The sequence below is a fragment of the Arachis ipaensis genome, chromosome B7 (genome assembly GCF_059453495.1).
Source record: "Arachis ipaensis isolate K30076 ecotype BB chromosome B7, ASM5945349v1, whole genome shotgun sequence".
NCBI lineage: Eukaryota > Viridiplantae > Streptophyta > Magnoliopsida > Fabales > Fabaceae > Arachis > Arachis ipaensis.
Window position 1 is genome coordinate 91021014 of NC_142442.1, and position 15942 is coordinate 91036955.

General features: G+C 36.8%; 1 non-coding gene across 1 annotated transcript; it reads left to right on the forward strand.

Annotated features, from left to right (window-relative positions):
- Nucleotides 1–11829: 11829 nt before the first annotated feature.
- On the forward strand, nucleotides 11830–11937 carry LOC148553344 (small nucleolar RNA R71). The gene has a single exon (XR_015893639.1). It is a non-coding gene; the product is annotated as a small nucleolar RNA R71 (small nucleolar RNA).
- The last annotated feature ends 4005 nt before the right edge of the window (nucleotides 11938–15942 follow it).

Below are 15942 nucleotides of genomic sequence, written 5' to 3' on the forward strand. Positions count from 1 at the left end.
TCGCGCGAATGCGTACCCCACGCGTTCGCGTCACCTGCGCCGCACAGCTTATCCAGATCAGCGCCAAATATTTTATCTTTTCTTTTCTTATCCTAATTTCTTCTATCTTTTCTTCTTTCTTTCTTCTTTTCTTACATACTTCTTCTTCCTTTCTTTCACTTCTCATTCTTATTCTCTTTTATTCTATTTTATTTAATTTATTTGCATACTTTCATTCATTGCATTTTAATTTTGTGCATGTCTTTATTTTTTCCATTGGTGTTGAATTTTCTTATTCAACTGTTACATCTTTTCTTGAATTATTCTGGTGCTTCATGACTTGTCTTACACTGTTGGGTAATATTATTTAAGTCAATGCTAATCTTTTATGATATTTGTATTAGTTTTGCATTGACATTAATTTATATTGTCTTGCACTCTCTTCCCCATTGTTGCAAATTTTTGCACTCTTGATTTGCCATGTACTTCTACTGTTTTCTCACTTGCATGTTGTAGCTACCATGTAATTGGGACTCTTATTATCTGGCATTAACACCCATATTTTATTTATTTTCTATCTTTATTTTTGGGTTACTTTTCTTCTTTTCCCTCTTATTTCAGGATGGCCACCACGAAGGGAGAGAAAAAGCTTCTTAATGGGAAGACAAACAAGTCCACCTGCACAATCTTTGGAAAGTATCAGTTGAGGCAACCCGTCCACTTGTACATCTTAGCATGCACCGAGGACGGTGCAATCTTTAAGTGTGGGGAAGTCGATACTGACTTCCAGGGGTTAGTTACCTTCTTTTCAACACCAATACTCTATTTTCTTTGTTTGTTCATTGTTGCATTTGCATGTTTGATTGCATGATTATTTGATTTTGTGCATATTTTACCACTTGGATGAAGTAATATTTTCTTTTTCAAGAAACCTTTTAGAGCATTTCACTAATTTGAATAAAATTTAATGTTAAACTTGTTTGATGAAATATTATACTGGAACATGGTTTAGAGCTTGAACACACAAAACCTGTGAGATTTTGAGCCTATTTGATTGGTTGTATTTTATCAACCAAAATTTTATTTTTGTTGTGTGTTGTTCTCTCTAAAATTGTGATCTTTGTCTTGCTTAATTCTATATTTCCATTATTTGATGTATGCATACACTTACATGATTGAGGCCTTTGTTTCACTTAGCTTACATACCCATATGGCCTTACCCTTTCATTATTCTTTGCAAACCAATGTTGAGCCTATTATACCCCTTTGTTCTTTACTTTAGCACATCATTAACTCTAAGCGAAAGATAATAATGCCCTTAATTTGAATCCTTGGTTAGCTTAGACTAGTGAGAGTGCTTATGATTTAAGTATGGAGAAATTGAATTTGGAAACATTTGGTTTGAGAATTGAGTATATTAGAATTTCCTAAAAATGTGAAAGAAATGTTTAGGACATGATTCATGCATCCAATAATTTAGTCATATGCATTGAGAAAAATAAAAGAAAAGAAAAAAATTATATATATATAATACAAAAAAAAGAAGTGAAAAAAAAAGAGCAATTAAGCAAAAAGGGGACAAAATGCCCCAAAGTAAGTGGTGAAAGCAATGCATATGTACTGTACTTGAAATTAGAATGCATGAATATGTGGAAAACATAGTTAATGGACAGTTAGTTTTTGTATTTTGATTACATGGATTGTCTAAAGTTAGGTGGAAAATTTAAGTTAATTAAGGATTCAGGTTTTAGTCTACTTGGCCAAATACAATCCTACCTTGACCCTAACCCCATTACAACCCTTAAAATACCTCTTGATATGTGTATCTGTGCATTAAATTTATGTTGATTGTTAGATAAAGAGCAAGCCTTAGAAAGCAAGGTTAGTAGAGAATTGAGAGAATCGAACCTAAAACACTTGAGTGATTAGAGTGCATACACTTCCAATGAGGGTTCGATGCTCGATTCTTTGTTCCTGGCTTTCATGAGCTATTTTCTTCTACAAGTCTATTTGTACTTTATTTTTATGATTTGAATTAGTGAAATCCAGTTCATATTTATTCTTGGAGAATTTTTTTACTTTTAAACCAAGAAGGAAAAAGCATTCTTCATGTAGTTGTATTCATATAGATTGGTTGCATTTCATACATTCTACCATTCATCTTCACTTCTTTATAGCTTCTCTTGAGCTTAGCATGAGGACATGTTAATGTTTAAGTGTGGGGAGGTTGATAAACCACTATTTTATGGCCTATCTTGGGCTCAATTGAGTGGATTTTATTAATCTTTCATACACTTATTCATATGATTTGCATGAGTTTACGTTTTCCTTCCTGATTTTGTGCTATAATTGAAAACATGCTTCTTTGGTCTTAATTTTGATATGTTTAACCCTCTCTTATTACCATTAGATGCCTTGATATGTGTGTTAAGTGATTTCAGAGATTACAGGACAGGAATGACTTGGAGGATGGAAAGGAAGCATGCAAAAGTGGAAGGAATCCAAGAAGTTGAAGGAACTGCAAAGCTGTCAGCCTGACCCTCTTGCACTAAAACTGTCATAACTTGAGCTACAGAGGTTCAAACGATGCGGTTCCAGTTACGTTGGAAAGCTAATGTCCAGGGCTTCGATTTGATATATAATATGTCATAGTTGCCTTGACGCTAGGTGACACAAACGTGCGCTCCACACCGACGCGTCGCAGTGACGAAAATCAGCGTGGCAGATTTCTTCTCCAGCAATTTCTGGGCTGTTTTCGACCCAGTTTGCGGCCCAAAAAATACAGATTAGAGGCTATAAAGTGGGGGAATCCATTCATTTATGATCACGCTTTCATAATTCATAATTTTAGTTTTAAATGTAGTTTTTAGAGAGAGAAGTTCTCTCCTCTCTCTTAGGATTTAGGATTAGGATTCCTCTTAAAGGAATTAGGATTTCAACTTTATTATTTCAACTTATTATTTCAACTCCTTCTCAGGTTCAATGTTCCTTTAATTTATCTTTCCCTTTTACTTCTATATACTCTAATGCTTTTATTTGTATTTGACTTATGTTGCCCAATTGGCTCATGAACCCTTCATGTTAGGATTTTCTTAATTAATAATTTGAGGTATTTCAGTTTATGATTCTTATTTAGCTTTTTATATTCTTGGCTCTAATTGATTAACTGGAGGCTCTTGAGTTATTAAACTTATCGTGATTGTTGATTAATTCCTCTAATTGACTAGAATTCCACTAACTCTAGTCTTTCCTTAGGAGTTGGCTAGGACTTGGTAATCTAACAAATTAGTCCACTTAACTTTTCCTTGCTTTCATAAAGGTTAACTAAGTGAAATTAACTTCAATTCTCATAAGAATAACTAGGATAGGACTTCCGAATTTTCATACCTTGCCAAGAGTTTATTTTATAGTCATTTAAATTACTTGTTCCTTACTTTCACAACCTCCAATTTACAAAACTCATAACCAATAATAAGAACATACCTCACTGCAGTTCTTTGAGAAGACGACCCGAGGTTTGAATACGTCGGTTATCAATTTTAAAGGGGTTTGTTACTTGTGATAACCAAACATTTGTAAGAAAGGTTGATTGCTTGGTTTAGAAACTATACTTGCAATGAGAATTTATTCTGAATTCTAAACCGTCAATCATCCGCTTCTTCACACCACTATCACCCTTTCTCTGTCGCTCTCTCCGGCGGCACCTACCTCCGGCAACCACCACTTCCAGTGGTCCCACACTCTTCTCTCTCCTCTCTTTCCCCACTTTTCTTCTCCTCTCTTCTCACTTACATTCTCCACTACCTTCTTCTTCCTCTCAAGGTACTCTTACCTTCCCCTTTTCTTTGTTTTTCTTCTTTTTTCTTCCTTCTTTAGTTGCATTTCTCTGCTTTTCTTCTTAGTTAGCTTCTTAGTGATGCTTACTTGTTTGTTTGCTTTTTCCTTTCTTTTTCTATTTTTCATGGGTGTTGTGGGTAGAGATTTCTCTTGCATTAGTGGGTTCATTTGTTGCATTTGATTTTCCTTGCAATATGTGGTGCTCTATGATGATTGCTAATGCTTTGTGTGATGCTACATTGCTCCATTTCCTCCATTTGTTCATTTAGGGGTTACACACCAAGTGTTTGATGAAAGGCACATATGAGTTTTTGGTTTCAAATTTAACTTAATTCTTTCCACTTAGTGTTCTTTCTCACTCACTTGCTTATTCCTATGAGCATTGAGCCTATTACTCTTCATGTTTCATATTTTACATGCTCACCCATTATGACTTGCTTCTTGATTTTGATGTTTGAGTGTATGCTTCTCATGCCTCTCATTTGCATGCTTATACCACTCTTGCATCACATGCTAGTGACATGCCATGGTGTCCATTGTTGTCTTAGTTACATGTTGTAGCTGTCATATAGTAAAGACACTTACTCTCTTATGGCCTTCTTTCTCACTTCCATGATTACCGTTTATGAGTGTTTCCTTGAGTTTAATGTCTCTTCCTTTCCCACTTTCATAGGATGGTCATCAAGAAGGATAAGGGAAAGGCGCCGAAGAAACCGGCCACTAAGGCCACTACGGCTAAGCCCCTGCTCAAGAAGCCAAGGAGCATTGTCAATATTGATGCCCTAGAGAAGGATAACCCTCCGAGGGATCCAAACAAGTTTCCCAACCGATACTGCGAGCTTGTCTACCCCATGATAATTGAAAGGAACTATCACACGGAGCCTCTTCTTGCCCCTCCGGCTCATGTTGTTCCGTTTGTGATACTCGCATCGAGCGGCGGCAATGGGGTTTCTCCTGAGACAACCGAAGGAGGCCAACCTATCTTGGATTGTGGAGTTTTATTCTAACTACCACTCACCTTCTCTTGTATCGGTTTTTGTTCTCCAGAAGCAAGTCCCCATCATGGAGGAAGATATTCAAGGAGTGCTTAGGACCGGGCCATTAGCGGATGGGATTGACGCCTACCAAGAGGTTTTGTTGGCACGTTGTGAGTATGGTTTTGATTGGGATGCCATTCTCCAGGTTATTGCCATTCCTGAATCATTTTGGATTCAAGGGAGAATGAGACGAAGGCCCAAGTGCATTGAGGCACGGTTTGCCACTGTAGAGGCTCAGGCATGGGCCTAAATCTTAGCCCATTATGTGCTTCTTAGTACCCATGGGTCATCCATCACCGCCGAGCTAGCCTTATTGGTTTGGTGCATACTAATCGAGAAGCCGATCAACATCCCATCTATCATCCGACAAGCCATGGGGCGTATCCATGCTAAAGAAAACCTACCCTTCCTCGCTTTAGTGACCGAGTTAGTTGCGGCAGCCGATGTTCACCGTGAGACTATGGATCGAAGGGCCATGATTCCGGTGGAGGGCAATGTCGTCCCCACCAGGAAATATCTCAAGCCTCCGGTGGACACCGAGAACTTTGACATGGCCATTACCGCAGGCGTCTCCACTGCTTCATCCGCACCACCTAGATCATCCCACCAACGCATTGAGGATCTTCACAAGAAGATGGATCGTTATGAACGGCAAAACCAACACCGGTATGCTTATGTGAAGAAGCTTTTAAGTGTTGTGACCCCACCTATGGAGGAACCGGATATCTCCACATCTACTGCAACCTCACGTGAAGATAGCACTGATGAGGGAGATGATGGACATTCTGGAGCCGGTCGCCCATTGTGCATCACTTATAGCACGGAGGACCGTGCTAAGTTTTAAGTGTGGGGAGGTCGGTCGACCAATCTCCATAGGTAACACCCGAATAAACATTGAATCTCCTTTGTTAATTAGGATAGATTGCATGATTAGGTTTTTGTTCTTTTGACACCATTTGCATGATAGTTATGTCTTGTTAGGTCTACTTGGTTAGAGTAATGACTTCTTTCATAAGAAACTAGAATTTTTAGGGCAACCCTACCAATTTTGAAAATTTTTTATGCTAAACTTGCTTGAAGAATGTAATTTGGAACATAGATTTTGAGTTGAGAACACAAGCAAGTGAGTTTTGAGCCTAATTGCGTGGCTACATCTTATAGCCACTTATCTTCCTTCTTGTGTGCATTGTTCTCTCTCTATGATTATGATCCTTAATTTGTTTGACTCTATATGTCCATTGTTGTATGTATAAATACATGTATATGATTGAGGCCATCATTTTGCTTAGTCACTTACCCAAATGGGCTTACCTTATAACAACCTTTGTAACCAACTTTGAGCCTACAATTAACCCACTTGTTCTTAATTTTAGCACATTACAAGCTAAAAGCGGAAAATCATGAATGTCCTTATTTGAATCATTGATTAGCTTAGGCTAGTGTGTGTGTGTCATTCAAGTGTGGGAAAATGGGGGGGGGGGAACATTGGTTGAGGCAAGAGCATGTTGTTATTTTTGTTAAAAATATTGGAAAGTGGATACATACTCATGTGTTGACTAAACATGTAGACCATATGCATTGATAAGAAAAACAAAAGAAGAGAAAAACAAAAAGAAAAGAAAAAGAATGACTAACGAAAAAGGAAAAAAAATAGAAAGAAAAAAAAGAAGAGAAAAGAAAGAAAGGAAAAGGGGACAAAATGCCCCAAAGTAAGACTCAATAACAATCAATGCATATGTGTAGTGATCAAAAGTAAATGCATGAGTGGTGCACGAAATTGTGATCATCAACGGCGCCAACAACTTGGTACGCACAATTGTAATCTCAACTCTTTATCACAACTCCGCACAACTAACCAGCAAGTGCACTGGGTCGTCCAAGTAATAAACCTTATGCGAGTAAGGGTCGATCCCACGGAGATTGTCGGCTTGAAGCAAGCTATGGTCATCTTGTAAATCTCAGTCAGGCGGATTCAAATGGTTATGGAGAATTGACAATTAAAAGATAAATAAAATATAAAATAGAATAAAGATAGAGATACTTATGTATTTCATTGGTAGGAATTTCAGATAAGCGTATGAAGATTCTTTGTTCCTCTTGAACCTCTGCTTTCCTATTACCTTCATCCAATCATTCATACTCCCTTCCATGGCAAGCTTTATGTTGGGCATCACCGTTGTCAATGGCTACTTTCCGTCCTCTCAGTGAAAATGTTCCAAATGCGCTGTCACCGCACGGCTAATCATCTGTCGGTTCTTGATCATGTTGGAATAGGATCCATTGATCCTTTTGCATCTGTCACACGCCCAACAATCGCGAGTTTGAAGCTCGTCATAGTCATCCCTTCCCAGATCCTACTCGGAATACCACAGACAAGGTTTAGACTTTCCGGATCTCAAGAATGACCGCCAATAATTCTAGCTTATACCACGAAGGTTCCAATCTTAGATTAGAAACCCAAGAGATACGCATTCAAGCCATTGCTAGTAAAACAGAGGTGGTTGTCAGGCACATGTTCATAGGTGAGAATGATGATGAGTGTCACGGATCATCACATTCATCAAGTTGAAGAACGAATGAATATCTTAGAGAAGAAGTAGGCGTGAATTGAATAGCAGAACAATAGTAATTGTATTAATTCATGAAGAACAGCAGAGCTCCACACCTTAATCTATGGTGTGTAGAAACTCCACCGTTAAAGATACATAAGAACAAGGTCTAGGCATGGCCGAATGGCCAGCCTCCCAAAGAGGGTTCAATCATAAAAACATGATTCAAAGATGAAAATACAATAGCAAAAGGTCCTATTGATAGAGAACTAGTAGCCTAGAGTTTAGAGAAATAGGTAATTAATGCAGAAATCTTCTTCCAGGCCCACTTGGTGTGTGCTTGGGCTGAGCATTGAAGCTTTCACGTGTAGAGACTTTTCTTGGAGTTAAACACCAGCTTTTGTGCCAGTTTGGGCGTTTAACTCCAGCTTTTGTGCCAGTTTGGGCCATCAAATCTCAGGCAAAGTATAGACTATTATATATTGCTAGAAAGCCCAGGATGTCTAATTTCCAACATAATTGAGAGCGAACCAATTGGGCTTCTGTAGCTCCAGAAAAGCCACTTTTTGAGTGCAGGGAGGTTAGAATCCAACAGCATCTGCAGTCCTTTTTTAGCCTCTGAATTAGATTTTTGCTCAGGTCCCTCAATTTCAGCCAGAAAATACCTGAAATCACAGAAAAATACACAAACTCATAGTAAAGTCCAGAAATGTAATTTTTATTTAAAAACTAATAAAAATATAATAAAAACTAACTAAAACATACTAAAAACAATGCCAAAAAGCGTATAAATTATCCGCTCATCACAACACCAAACTTAAATTGTTGCTTGTCCCCAAGAAACTAATAATCAAATAGGATAAAAAGAAGAGAATATACAATGAATTCCAAAAACATCTATGAAGATCAGTCTTAATTAGATGAGCGGGGCTTTTAGCTTTTTGCTTCTGAACAGTTTTGGCATCTCACTTTATCCCTTGAAGTTCAGAATGATTGGCATCTATAGGAACTCAGAATTCAAATAGTGTTATTGATTCTCCTAGTTAAGTATGTTGATTCTTGAACACAGCTACTTTATGAGTCTTGGCCGTGACCCAAAGCATTTTGTTTTCCAGTATTACCACCGGATACATAAATACCACAGACACATAACTGGGTGAACCTTTTCAGATTGTGACTCAGCTTTGCTAGAGTCCCCAATTAGAGGTGTCCAAAGCTCTTAAGCACACTCTTTTTGGTTTGGACCACGACTTTAACCGCTCAGTCTCAAGCTTTCACTTGACACCTTCACGCCACAAGCATATGGTTAGGGACAGCTTGGTTTAGCCGCTTAGGCCAGGATTTTATTCCTTTAGGCCCTCCTATCCACTGATGTTCAAAGCCTTGGATCCTTTTTATTTTACCCTTGCCTTTTGGTTTAAAGGGCTATTGGCTCTTTCTGCTTGCTTTTTCTTTTTCTTTCTTTCTCCCTTTTTTTTTCGCATATATATTTTTTTCTGCAAGCTTTTCACTGCTTTTTCTTGCTTCAAGAATCATTTTTATGATTTTTTAGATTATCAAATAACATTTCTCCTTTTCCATCATTCTTTCAAGAGCCAACAATTTTAACATTCGTAAACAACAATATCAAAAATATGCACTGTTCAAGCATTCATTCAGAAGAACAATAAGTATTGCCACCACATCAAAATAACTAAACTGTTTTAAAATTCGAAATTCGTGCACTTCTTTTTCTTTTTCAATTAAAAACATTTTCCATTTAAGAAAGGTGATGGACTCATTTTCATAGCTTTAAGGCATAGACACTTAGACACTAGTGATCATGTAATAAAGACACAAACATAAATAAACATGAAGCATAAAAATTTGAAAAACAGGAAATAAAGAACAAGAAAATTAAAAAACGGGTCCACCTTAGTGATGGCGGCTTGTTCTTCCTCTTGAAGGTCTTATGGAGTGCTTGAGCTCCTCAATGTCTCTTGCTTGCCTTTATTTCTCCTCCCTCATGACTCTTTGGTCTTCTCTAATTTCATGGAGGAGGATAGAATGCTCTTGGTGCTTCACTCTTTGTTGTCCCATATTGGAACTTAAATCTCCTAGGGAGGTGTTGATTTACTCCCAATAGTTTTGTGGAGGAAAATACATCCCTTGAGGCATCTCAGGGATTTCATGATAAGGAATTTCCGCATGCTCTTGTTGAGGTCCATGAGTGGGCTCTCTTGTTTGCTCCATCCTTTTCTTAGTGATGGGCTTGTCCTCTTCAATGAGGAGTCTTGGCAACAACTTCAAAGAAGTGGTCTTGATGGACCTTTGAGATGAATCTCTCTATCTCCCATGACTCGAAGGTGGAAGCAATTGCCTTTCCTTTCCTCTTTCTAGAGGTTTCTCCGGCCTTAGGTGCCATAAATGGTTATGGAAAAACAAAAAAGCTGAGCTTTTCCACACCAAACTTAAAAGAGTTGCTCGTCCTCAAGCAAAAGAATAAAGAAAGGAGGAGAAGAAGAAGAGATGGAGTAGATGGAGGTGTGTGAATTATTCGGCCAAGGGGGGTTTTAGGTGGTTATGATGAGGAAAAGGAAGGAGTGATGGTTTGAATTTGAGTGGGTGGGTGTAGGTGGTTGGTATGATGGTTTTGGAGGAGTAATGGAGGTGATTGGTGGAGGTTATTTGGGGAAGAGTATTATGAAAAGGTGTGAAGAAGAGAGAGAGTGAGTTGAGGTTGGTGGGGATCCAGTGGGGTCCACAGATCCTGAGGTGTCAAGGATTTCTCATCCCTGCACCAATTAGGCTTGCAAAACGCCCTTTGCTGCCAATCCTGGCATTAAACGCCAGGTTGCTGCCCATTTCTGGCGTTTAACGCCAGCTTCTTGCCCTTTTCTGGCGTTAAACGCCAGTCTGGTGCCCATTTCTGGCGTTAAACACCCAGAATGGTGCCAGACTGGGCGTTTAACGCCCATTCTGCTGCCCTTACTGGCGTTTAAACGCCAGTAGGCTTCTCCTCTAGGGTGTGCTATTTTTCATTCTATTTTTCAGTTTGTTTTTGCTTTTACAATTGTTTTTGTGACTTCACATGATCATCAACCTATAGAAAACATAAAATAACAATGGAAAATAGAAATTTAACATAGATAAGTAAAATTGGGTTACCTCCCAACAAGCGCTTCTTTAATGTCAGTAGCTTGACAGTGGGCTCTCATGGAGCCTCACAGATAATCAGAGCAAGGTTGGGGCCTCTCAACACCAAACTGAGAGTTTGAATGTCGGGGTTTTGTTTGACTCTGTATTGAGAGAAGTTTTTCATGCTTCCTCTCCATGGTTACAGAAGGAGATCCTTGAGCCTTAAACACAAGGTAGTCCCCATTCAATTGAATGACCAATTCTCCTCTGTCAACATCAATCACAACTTTTGCTTTGGCTAGGAAAGGTCTTCCAAGGTACTTAGCAACTTGCTCTTCAGTGACATCTTCATCCTCTTCAAAGGAGGAATATTCATCAGATCTCATAAATGATAACAGGAAGTTCAAAGGAATCTCTATGGTTTCTGTATGAGCCTCAGATTCCTTTGGTTCCTCAAAGGGGTACTCCTTACTGGTCGGTGGACGTTCCCTGAGGTCTTCCTCACTGGGAATCACTGCCTTTTCACTCTCTCCAAGTTCGGCAACACCCAGTAAGGTTATGGCCTTGCACTCTCTTTTGGGATTCTCTTCTGTATTGCTTGGGAGAGTGCTAGGAGGAGTTTCAGTAATCTTCTTACTCAGTTGACCCACCTGTGCCTCCAAATTTCTAATGGAGGACCTTGTTTCATTCATGAAACTTAGTGTGGTCTTAGATAGATCAGAGACTATGGTTGCCAAGCCAGAATGGCTCTGTTCAGAATTCTCTGTCTATTGCTGAGAAGATGATGGAAAAGGCTTGCTATTGCTAAACCTATTTCTTTCACCATTATTGTTGAAGCCTTGTTGAGGCTTCTGTTGGTCCTTCCATGAGAGTTTAGGATGATTTCTCCATGAAGGATTATAGATGTTTCCATAGGGTTCTCCCATGTAATTCACCACTACCATTGCAGGATTCTCAGGGTCATAAGCTTCTTCTTCAGAAGATGCCTCTTTAGTACTGTTGGATGCACCTTGTAATCCATTCAGACTCTGAGAAATCATATTGACTTGCTGAGTCAATATTTTGTTCTGAGCCAATATGGCATTCAGAGTATCAATTTCAAGAACTCCCTTCTTTTGAGGCGTCCCAATACGCACAGGATTCCTTTCAGAAGTGTACATGAACTGGTTATTTGTAACCATGGCAATGAGTTCCTGAGTTTCTGCAGGCGTTTTCTTTAGGTGAAATGATCCACCTGCAGAATGGTCCAATGACATCTTAGATAATTCAGACAGACCATCATAGAATATATCCAGGATGCTCCATTCTGAAAGCATGTCAGAAGGACATTTTTTGGTCAGTTGCTTGTATCTCTCCTAAGCTTCATAGAGGGATTCACTTTCTTTCTATCTGAAGGTTTGAATATCCACTCTAAGCTTGCTAAGCTTTTGAGGAGGAAAGAACTTGGCTAAGAAAGCCGTGACCAGCTTATCCCAAGAGTGCAAGCTATCTTTAGGTTGAGAGTCCAACCATATTCTAGCTCTGTCTCTTACAGCAAACGGGAAAATCATAAGCCTGTAGACCTCGAGATCAACCCCGTTGGTCTTAACAGTATCACAGATCTGCAAGAATTCAGTTAAGAACTGAAAAGGATCTTCTGATGGAAGTCCATGAAACTTGCAATTCTGTTGCATCAGAGAAACTAATTGAGACTTTAGCTCAAAATTGTTTTCTCCAATGGCAGGGATTGAGATGCTTCATCCATGGAAGTTGGAATTCGGTGCAGTAAAGTCACCAAGCATCTTCCTTGCACCTCCACCATTGTTATTGGTTTCGGCCATCTCTACTTCTTTTTCGAAAATTTCAGTAAAGTCCTCTTCAGAGTTTTGTGTTTTAGCTTCTCTTAGCTTCCTCTTCAGAGTTCTTTCAGATTCAGGATCAGCTTCAATAAGAATGTCTTTATCTCTGTTCCTGCTCATATGAAAAAGAAGAGAATAGAAAGGAAGAGGAATCCTCTATGTCACAGTATAGAGATTCCTTTATGTGAGTAGAAGAAGAGAAGAATAGAATAAGGAGAAGAGAAAAATTCAAACACAGAGAAGAGGAGGGTTCGAATTATAAGAAGAAGAAAAGTGTTAGTAGATAAATAAATAAATAGAAAGAGATGAGAGGGGGGAAGAATTCGAAAATTGATTAAAATAAAAGGAAAATATTTTTGTTGATTTTTTTTTCGTTTTTTAAATATTAGTTATAATTCAAAATTTAAAAAGATAAATAAAATAAAATTAAATTAAAATTTAAAACAATTAGTTAATCAAAAGGAATTTTGAAAAAGAGGTTAGTAATTTTCGAAAATTGGAGAGAGAGAAGTAGTTAGGTGGTTTTGAAAAAGATATGATTGAAATAGTAAACTTTTAAAATCAAATAAAAAGTCAAGTAGTTAATTGAAAAAGATTTGAAAATCAAATTTGAAAAGATAGGAAGTTAGAAAAGATTTCGAAAAATGATTTTTGAAAAAGATATGATTGAAATGATTGAAATTATTTTGAAAAAGATTTGAAAAGGAAATTAAAAAGATTTGATTTTTGAAAAAGATTTTGAAATTAGCAATCAAAAAGATATGATTGAAAATTATTTTAAAAAAGATATGATTGAAAATTATTTTAAAAAAGATATGATTGAGAAGATATGATGGCAATTTGTTTAAAAAAAAAGATATGATTGAAGAAGAAATTAAAAAGATTTGATTTTGAAAATTAAAGTTGATTACTTGACTAACAAGAAACAAAAAGATATGATTTTAAAATTTAAAGATTGAACCTTTCTTAATAGGCAAGTAACAACTTGAAAAATTTTTTAATCAAAACATTAAATGCTAGTAGTAATTTCGAAAATTATGAAGCAAAATAAGGAAAAGATTTTGAAAATCATTTTTTTTATTTTCGAAAATAATTAAAGGAAAAATGAAAAAGATTTTGAAAAATTTTAAGCAAGAACTCGAAAATATAAAAAGGAAATTGAAAAAGATTTGATTTTGAAAAAGTTTTGAAAAGATAGAATTTTTAAATTGAAATTTATGAGAAAAATAAGGAAAGATATATTTAAGATCAAAACTAATAATGCATGCAAGAACACTTTGAATGTCAAGATGAACACCAAGAACACTTTGAAGATCAAGATGAACATCAAGACTTATTTTTGAAAATTTTTAAGAAAAGAAAAATATGCAAGACACCAAACATAAAAATTTTCAAACTTTAGACACTAACAAATTGAAAATGCATATGAAAAACAAAAAAAGACACAAAACAAGAAAAATTAAAGATCAAACATAGAAAATCATCAAGAACAACTTGAAGATCATGAAGAACACATGCATGAATTTTCGAAAATTTTTTAAGAAAAGTTAAAAAGATACAATTGATACCAAACTTAAAAATTGACACTAGACTCAAACAAGAAACATAAAATTTTTGGTTTTTATGATTTTATAAGATTTTTTTGGTTTTTTTTTTCGAAAATTATTTTGGGAAAAAACAAAAAAGAAGAAATTTTTTTTGTTTTATTTTCGAAAATAAGATATAAAAAGCTAAAAAATAAAATAAAATTACCTAATTTGAGCAACAAGATGAACCGTCAGTTGTCCAAACTCGAACAATCCCCGGAAAAGGCGCCAAAAACTTGGTGCACAAAATTGTGATCATCAATGGCGCCAACAACTTGGTACGCACAATTGTAATCTCAACTCTTTATCACAACTCCGCACAACTAACCAGCAAGTGCACTGGGTCGTCCAAGTAGTAAACCTTACGCGAGTAAGGGTCGATCCCACAGAGATTGTCGGCTTGAAGCAAGCTATGGTCATCTTGTAAATCTCAGTCAGGCGGATTCAAATGGTTTTGGAGAATTGATAATTAAAAGATAAATAAAACATAAAATAGAATAAAGATAGAGATACTTATGTATTTAATTGGTAGGAATTTCAGATAAGCGTATGAAGATGCTTTATTCCTCTTGAACCTCTGCTTTCCTATTAGAAGCTTTATGTTGGGCATCAACCTTGTCAATGGCAACTTCCCGTCCTCTCAGTGAAAATGTTCCAAATGGGCTGTCACCGTACGGCTAATCATCTGTCGGTTCTCGATCATTGATAAACCTATATTTTATGATATATTTTGTGCCTAATTTAAGTGATTTATTCAATCCTTCACTCACTTATTCATGTTAATTGCATGGTTTTACTTTTCCTTCCTTATTATGTGATGTATGTGAAAAACATGTTTCCTACGCTTTAAAAATAATTATTTTAATTACCCTTTACTTCCATTCGATGCCGTGATTCGTGTGTTGAGTAGTTTCAGATCTTCTAAGGCAGGAATGACTTAAAGGATGGAAAGGGAACATACAAAAATGGAACGAAAGCACAAAACATAGTTTTTGAAGAAACTGGCAGTAACACGATCGAATGGACGACGCGACCTCATGCCAGCGCGAAATGGTAGTGACGCGACTGCGTGATTGACGCAACCGCGCACCTTGAACGAAACGCATATGACGCGGATGCATGATTGAAGCGACCGCGTGACAGAGGCCACGCACTAGAAATTACAGAAAATGCTCCCAGCGATTTCTGAAGCCCTTTTTGGCCCAAATCCAAGTCCAGAAGGCACAGATCAGAGGTTATGAAGTGGGGGAATGCATCCATTCAGAGGAGAGTCTCCAATTAGTTATTTTTCATGAATTAGATGTAGTTTTGAGGGAGAGGTTCTCTCCTCTCTCTTTTAGGATTTAGAATTAGGATTTCTTTTGCTTTCAGGATTATCTCTTTTTATCAGGTTTAACATTCCTTTTTATTTATCTTCTCAATTTAGTTTATAAATTCTTCTATGTTATAGATTATTCTTTGAATTAATGTTATTTGAGGTATTTCAGTTTATTATTGCTTTCTTTTATTTACGTTACTGTTGCTTCCAATCTGAAGACATTTTTATTCCAGTAGATTTACTTTTTCCGCTTTTGTTCTTGGTTAAGAAATCAGTAACTCAGGAGTTATCAAACACAACGTGATCGATAATTATTATCTTTGCTAATTGAATTGAACTTCAATAATCCCAATCTTTCCTTAGGGATTAACTAGGATTTGAAGATCAAACTAATTAGTCACTTGACCTTCCCTTGCTCAAGTAAAGGCTAACTAAGTGGAAATAAGATTCAATTTTCATCATCATTGATAAGGATAACTAGGATAGGACTTCCAATTTCTCATACCTTGCCAAAAGTGTATTTTATAGTTATTTATTTATTTTATAGTCTTTTACTTATTTTAATTGCAATTTAATTTACTTGTTCCTCATCTTCAAAACCCCAATTTACAATCTTCATAACCAATAATAAGAACATACTTCCCTGCAGTTCCTTGAGAAGACGACCTGAGGTTTGAATAC